This window comes from Triturus cristatus, chromosome 12 (genome assembly GCF_964204655.1).
Source record: "Triturus cristatus chromosome 12, aTriCri1.1, whole genome shotgun sequence".
Classification (NCBI taxonomy): Eukaryota; Metazoa; Chordata; class Amphibia; order Caudata; family Salamandridae; genus Triturus; species Triturus cristatus.
The window spans coordinates 516,282,842-516,291,186 of NC_140595.1; the positions used below are offsets into that span (position 1 = coordinate 516,282,842).

Consider the following 8,345-nt stretch of genomic DNA (forward strand, 5'->3'; position numbering starts at 1 on the left):
AGCTACTTCGTTAATGAAATATTCAAAGACATAATTCTCAACCCGATATAAAACAGTGAATACATTATAGACAGATATATTTGAACTAAAGGAGATGCTCTTCATGTCATGATAAAGATACCAGAAAAAAAGGCCATCGAAGGCATCTGTGTGAGGAGCAATATGAACAGTTATGAAAGCTGTGCTAAGATATAGTTCCCTTTGCTATTCCTGTATCTTTAATAAAGTCAAAAAACGCTGGGAGCCAAAGGCAGCCATGGAAAAAATATTCAATGTCAGGTCCATATACACCACTGTGCTAGGGAGCCTAGAGGGCAAGCCAGCAGTCGTCCCCTAGATTTGGGTAATTTTAGAAAAATATAGGAATAATTGATGCATTTTATTGCAATTTTTCAAATGCATTGGCCAAAAAGTCTTAGGATTTTTAGGAAATTCAGATCAAGACCTGGTAAAATATTCTAGCATTACCCGGTTTGGCACTTTACTTTGTACCATTTTTTCTCTGCATCAGTAGATCGTATGTGCCTCAAAATTATGTTTCCTGGAAAAGCGGAAGTCAAATATCTATAGCAAAGAAGTTCCCATCGGATCCAACAAACCCAACTGAAAGAAATGCTCAACTTGGGTTCTATTCTGGGCATATTTTGTGCCCAGTGATATACTGTTCTGTACTTGTTCTTTGCCTGTTAAACATGGTGCATAATATTCAAAACTGATATTAATGCTCAAAAATATGATCGCAAAACCGTGGTGCAATTAAAATAATCAGGGCAGCTTATAGTGCGAGCTTGCTTCTTACAGTGCCAGGGGACCACCCATATAGACTCGAGATTCAGACAGCTGAACTATCCATCAAATAACACCACCTTGTAATGCTTATCTCAACATTAACCAGTACGTAATGCTTGCAAGTCGATTCCAGTTATCACATTGCTCATTCTGTAAACCCACTGCTGTTAAATCTGTTTCTTTATTAACCATTGCCCACACACCATTGTCATGCCATTTTCCAGATTGCTCACCATGGGAAGACATTGCCTTTAGTTTAATTGCCAGCTTCGCTGCTTGTGGACTTTCCCATGCGGGCAATCTGTTCTTTTCTTTTAAAGCGCTTAGAGACCAGAGGTGATTTGCGCTATATAAAATAAAAGTAACATAACATAACAAAGTTATATTACTAATTTCCACATTAATGGCCCTATAAAACTACATTGTTATACCGGTGTCTATATGGCTAGTATGTTAAGGTTACATTGCTCTATATGTAAAGCATCTCTGCCATGTCAGGTTGCCACAGTTTATCACCACTCCTCACATGGTGATGTGTACTAAAGGTAGGACATAGTTATGTCTGTTTCCATGTTGCTGAGCATGTAAAACACTCTTTTACACATATTACATCACTCATGACATGTTAAATAACATAATTGATGACATCACTGATGACATCTCAAGTGACATCATTGATGACAGTACTGATCTCATCATATAATCATGGTGACACCATCCTGCAGGGTTTGTGGACTTGTAATATTTAGCACGCTACACCTGTTGGCAATTTTATAACCACCTTAATTGGATTTCTCTCCTAAAGACTTATTATGGCCAGCAATGTTAATTCAAAAGACACCTTCCTTCAGGCCCTATGCGCAACGCTCTGTAGTTTAGTAAAACAGACTACACACGTTCCTGTGATGGGCATAATGGCATACAACCTTACAGTCATGCTTACAGCACCAGTTTGAAATAGCCCACCTCAAAGCAGGACACAACTACAATGTACATCTTTCAATAATCTACAGATTATTAGAACAGGCTTTGGATTTAAGCTACAACCTATTTTGAAACATACCTCCGTAACCCATATCAGGTGCATTAAACCTTTACCTTGTCTAACAAGCAAAACATCTTATGCCTCCAACTTTAGTCATTTGTAAAAGGTGCACCATATACCTTTTAGAATCCACAGTTACACTTGTCTCTAGGGCTTGCTCTATTTCCATGCTATCAACCCACAATGATACACTCAGTAACGCTATGCTGTGTATGGCTATGATGTTATTGTCATTAGAGATGTAATGAATGATGTTATCATTGATGTAATTTAACATGTTATGAGTGATGTAATATGTGAGCACATCAGCAGTGCATGGTCAGGTATAAGGTAGTTTTGTAAACTATAACGTGAATTTCAGGTATTTTTTGTTTTATACACATTTATTTTTACCATATTACAACCTGTAACTACAAAATCACTGTTGGAAATAGGTTTCTTGGTTGGCTGAGATGTGCACCCAGAACAGGCAAGAACCACCACTCTAGTCAAGGTAAGCTAGATACACACCAAAATATAACCCGTGCTCACCCTCTGGTAGCTTGTTACAGAGCAGCCAGGCTGATCTAAAGAGGCAATGTGTAAAGTATTTGTGCAACACATACACAGTAACTCAATGAATTGACCATAAAAAGACTCCACACAGGTTTAGACAAATAGATTATTATATTCTGAACAAAACAAGACCAAAACAACAAATTGAATTTTAAAGGAATAAATGCAGTAAAGCGCAAGTAGTGCTAAAAAGGTTACTTTGGGTCGCAATGGACCTGGGCAAAGACAAAGTTCAGACCAACTGCAATAGAGCGCCTGCCGGCTAGAGGACGCACACAGGCCTCAGTGAACAAAGTACTTTTCCAGGTCGCAAGTAAGTAGATGCATCTAACATCTCAATGAAGTGGAGGTGATGTGTCAGTTCTGAAGACGGGTGCTGGAGTCGAGAGGCATTGAGCGATGCATCGGATTCTGCCATGCAGTCCGGGGGATGCGTCGATCTCACCAAGCTGCAGTGGCGGCAGTACGCTGTCTGATGAGTTGACCTTAGGAGGCAAATCGCTGGTTCCGATTTGATGCACTGATTTTACTCCTGCAATCAGGTCAATGCAACGGTTCTGTTACACACAGATAGAAGATGGATTGAAATCCATGTTGCAAATATCTGGGCCACTTCCAGTGAGCCAGGCATAAGAGCAAGGGTGGATAATTTGATATCCCTAAGTCTCAAGCAACATGAGGCAAGCTAAGAAGCCCTTGGAGATCGCTTGCACTGAAGACAGAGTCCAGTTCTCTTTAAGCAGAGTCTGAGAGTAGCAGGCAGCAGGGCCACAAACAGAAAAGCAGGCCTTCACAGCAGTTCTTTTGGCAGAGCCTCAGTTGCAAGTCCAGTAGTGTCTGATGTTAAGGTGTCAGAGACCCAGTTCTTATACCCAAAGGTTCCTGTGAGATGAAGGGTGACTTCAAAGTAGCCCTTGGAAGTGCACAAGGGCCCCTTTCAACCCGGTCCTGTCTGCCAGGCTATCTGTGGGGATAATCAGTCCTTTGCGTGGGGATAGGGCACAGCCTATTCAAGTAAAGTGATAGCCCATCACTTCCATCCTGTTCAGGCAAGGCCACCAGAATGCAGATGTATGTAGCTGGGCACTCAGGCAACCTATACTTTCTGTTTTGTGCCTGTCTAAAGGGAATGCACAAAGTATAGCTGTCACCCACCCCAGACGTGTATTGGAGACAGGCTGTCAGGCACACAGAGCGGTAAGCGCAGAGAAATGTCCACTTTATAAAAGAGGCATTTCTAAAACAGTAATGATAAATCCAACATCACTAGTAAGGAGGATTTTATCCTTACCATTCCAAACATATGAAACAAGGCAAAGCTACTCCTCTCTGATTAGGACTTACAGATTAAAAGTGTTTTAGGGTTTCCCAGGCCTAGTCTATTTGAGGAGTAGGCCTCACAGTATGAAAAATAAAATAGTCTGTTTGTCACTACCAGGACATGAAAAACATAAAGGTACATGTTCTTCCCTTTACTTACATAGCACCCTGCCCTTAAGGCCTACCTTAGTGGTGACCTATGTGTAATAAAAGGGGAGTTTGAAGTTTGGCAATTAGTTTTAAATGCCAAGTCGAAGTGGCAGTAAACTGTACATACTGGCACTGCAGTGGCAGGCCTGAGACTAGTTTGAAAAGGCTACTTATGTGGGTGGTACAATTAGTGCTGCAGGCCCTCTAGCAGCATTTGAATTACAGACCCTGGGTATATGGTGTACCACTTTGTAGGAAATTAGGATCTGCTTTTATAGTTACCCCCATTTTTCAAACAAAAAGAGAGTGGCCTCACTCACCAAGAGAAGGGGTACCTTATACAATAAATGTCTAAAAAAGAGGGTCTCTCTTGGATCGCACCTACTCAATAATCAATTCATCCACACTCAACCATACAAAGGGCAATCTAATGATTTTTAATCCACTATCACATCAAACCCCATAAATCAATTATAAGTAGAAAAACTTTCTTGTATATATAAAAAAAATACATTTATTAAAAAATACAATTAATCATATGAAACACAATCAACATAATGATTTCCTAAAACAATTTTATAAATAAAAACATTGTTCAACAATGAGACTCATATATATAACAATAAAATGTAATCTATACGAGAGACAAACACAAGTGACAATTTAAAATAATCATAACCACGTTATTTCGACTGAATCAGTACTGTTGAAGTCCATCGATTGTGTAATTGGACTTGAAGGTTCCTCAAATTTAACAATGACAAAATAGGCATTGACGCATTTCGGTGAGCAGTATGTTTCTAAGTGACCTTCTTCAGAACTCTTATTCTTAATGTCTCTCCTTAAAAATGACACAGTATCATTTGTGCCTGCCTTAAAACAAAATATGAATCACAATCCTATATCACATATAACACAAATTATAAGCCAATCCATTTTGCCCTCTCTCTAATTAAAATAAATTCCATAAGGAGTGAAAAACCATAAATAATTAAAAAGAGAGGAAAAATAAGTTCAACATGCAGTTTATAATTGCTTTAGGGGGCCTTGTTCATGTCCACAAATCAACCATCACGCATACTCATCTATCACCATCATTCATCTCAAGTATATTAAGATTATTTAGTATCTCTTTTATTCTCATATTGAGGACTATAAGGGTGTTGTTAGGAATAGGCCCCCGTCACTGCCCCACCCTTATGTACTATTGTTAGTCTGGGAAATGAACCTCCTATATCCTCTAGATAATATCGACTTTATATTATCAATTGATCGATTTATTGCAATCTATATTAAAGGAGCATATATATCTTCATGATAATGGTGTTCTATTTTGAAAGTCATCTGTTGTGATGAGACTAAAGAGTTGTGTAAAGGAGCATCTTGTCAGGACCACTCATCTACCATGTGGCTTTTCACTGATTGTGTTCGTCTGTGCAGGGCCAAACATACATCCTGGATTCTCAAACTCCCTCGCAGCCTTTGCCCCTGCCATGCCAACAGTGACTGATTGCTTAACAAAAGTCTTATCTCTCGTTTAAAGGAGTGTGAAATTACAATCTCAGCACAGGAAATCAATTATGAATAGTGCATTAAACAGCGCCCCCCCCGCAATTACACTCCCCTCCCAGATACATTTCTACCTTTAAAACTGCCAAAATTTACCTGGTGAAAAATGCTCTGTCACTACTACTGAGACTGGTGGAATTTAGTGTGCTGACAACCCCCATTTCACATGTACTTCATCATAAGAGAAAATCCAGAATCAATCAGAGGTAAATATCGCACCTAGGCTACCCGAATTTACCAGATGCTGTAAATAAATTCCTCATCCAGTCTGGTTCCCTGTATAAAGGCACTAGTGCTTTCAAACTTTCTTTTACAACCCCCACTCACACATCGCGCTTCATGCCTTCTCCCCATTACACCAGGTCTGCCAATCAGCTGAATACATTGTCTGTGCCAGGGCTGCTGAACAGGTGCTTTTAAGGTGAGGGTCGTGTCAGAGCTCCAAGCAAGAACTGCTGCACGTCAGGGACACACAGCAGGGCGATTGATAAATCTCATTTACACCGTGTCTCCATGGCGCCTCTATAAATAAACCGTCAGTGGTATGAGCTAAAACATGGCACACTGTCATGTTAAAAGGCCCATGCCGCCGTTCACAATAGCAAAACATATATTACCGCAGAAGACTGACATTGCAGACCCGCGAGGCACAGTGTCAAAAGCCTTGCAGAGGATCAGACGGGCTCGTGAGTGTCTGCTGGCCCGTTCCGTCAATTCCCGGCTGCATTTCTCTGGGAAGTGATGCTGCAGGTTGGTCTGACAGGACAGGCCATTAGTTCTGCCCGGCTGGATGCTTGACAATCTTATCCTCGCCCACGTGCGGGAGATGCTCAGAGGTCTTCGCTCCAGCAGGACAGATGCGGAGATCAGCAACCCGCCAGACTCACTGGCGCAGCAAGTGCCACGTGCCAGGATGTAAACGAGCAAAATGGCCCTTTCACCTGGTTTGGTGTTAACAAACGGGTATAATTGAGGTGCAGTGGGCCTCTCAAACCCCTGGGCTCCGGTGCCACAGCAGCACTGTTGATAGCTCTGCCTCTGAAAGGTGCCCCCAAACCTGTAATCAAAGGTCACCTGCCACCCACAATCAGTAGCAAGGATCCATTTCAAACGCCTCTCATTCGCAAAATATCACAGACTTTTTAGCAGATACTACGATCCATGGACTGCATGGAGCAATTAAAAAAATATGTAGGTACTAGGAATTTTTAAACGATTATGTGGGAGGGAAAGGTTCTTAGCTCGGATCAGGAATGGACCGACAGTTGCAGGTGGCTGACACTGGTAATAGTATTCCAGGACTGGGACTTATTTTGTATCTTCAGACTTTGACACAAAGCAAAGACAGAAAGGGGGAACAGCGAGAAAAAGTGATAGAAAAGTGGGAAAGGTGGGACAACGTGACAAACGCGGATATAAAAAGAACCGACGGCACTGGGATAAAAAGCCAGGAAGTGTAGGGTGATGGAAGAAAAAGGCATAACGTGGAATCAAGATATAGCAAACTTGGTGTTCAGCAACTCCTGGATTCAACAAAGCTGGTAACTGGCCTATTAGAAATATTTGAGCCCACTGCATTTTATTTTATTTTTACTTATTAAGTCCTGGTTTCCATTATTGACATGAGACGACCCACAATAAACATTACACCTCTAACTGGGTGGGTGTCCATTGGTGATGTCAGACGGGAAAAGCAATGAAGTTCTATAGTGCAACACGTAACTGGGCAGCCTTTTAAATGATCTTTGTGACCCGTAAGGTTACATTCACCAGATTGTCCAATGTCATATTTGGAGTTGGGGCCTTATGTATTGTAGTATTAAAATCAGTGCCAGGTAATACTCGCTGCCCACTAATTCAGCGCATTAGACATATTATATCCCAACATTCCACAAATATTTGTGGCATGATATTTCAATATGTACTTGTATTTTTGTGTGCCTTCTCCTGAGGTAACGTACAGTTCAATTGGTAAATGTTAAATGAGGCAACTAGCAGTGAGATCAGACTGGTATATGTTCCTTTGTTGAATAGATCAGAGGATAAAGCCAAAGGTAATTAAATATAAAAAGGAAATGTAGCCTAAAGACTCGCTTGATGACCTCAAGACCTTTCGTGGTCTGAATTTACCTAAGCAAATACATTAATCAATGGTAAATCCGTTTTTTATATCGGGCTGAAATGAGGTTTTCTCTAACCACTTAAAAGACGCTGGATACAGGTACCGGATTTATCTGTCAACTTCATTAGTAGCAATTGGAATTCACTCCATCCTAAAAGCGCCTCTTTTACCTTTTACTGTTCATTAGACACTGAATTCTAAGTAAGAGGACTTGTCAATTGGGGGGTTGCAGTTGCTCTGAATCATTGCTCATAGGAAGTACTATGCGCAGTAGCGGCTGCTGTGTGGGAGAAGTGGCGGGGCATGGTAGGTGCTGGAGGCGATGACGGATGACAGGGAGGTGGGGGGAGGGAGGAGAAACGATAACAAACATAAAAAATAAAATATACTTACTGTCCGCCTGCCTCTCTTCTCCGCTCTCTTCGCTGCAGCACAGGCTCCCAGCCTCCCTTGCTGCCAATCCTGGCGCTGCTTTCATGTTAGAAAGCAGCGTCAGGATTGGCCTGAGTGCTGGGAATTTGCGCTCTTAGGGAGGCTGGGATCCTGTGCTTTGCCGTTTCTAACCCAGCAATGCAGCTGGGTTGGAGACGGGGGAGTACGCATGTGTATTTGGCCAGCCTAAGTCGGCCGGACAAACACATATGCGCACTGACAGCAGTGCTGCCCACCCCTCCCTCCCTTGACTGCCCAATGGCCTGCCCCCAGAACGCAGCCTGCACAAGTTGAAAAATAAAATGATAATAACTTGTTTTTATTATCGTTTTATTTTTCAACGTTTGCGGGGAGGGGGGGGGG

General features: G+C 41.7%; 1 protein-coding gene across 2 annotated transcripts in view; it reads left to right on the forward strand.

The window, feature by feature from the left end:
- The window catches only part of C12H16orf78 (chromosome 12 C16orf78 homolog), a 293,236-nt gene that overhangs the window by 196,559 nt on the left and 88,332 nt on the right, over positions 1 to 8,345 (forward strand). The window lies entirely within an intron of this gene.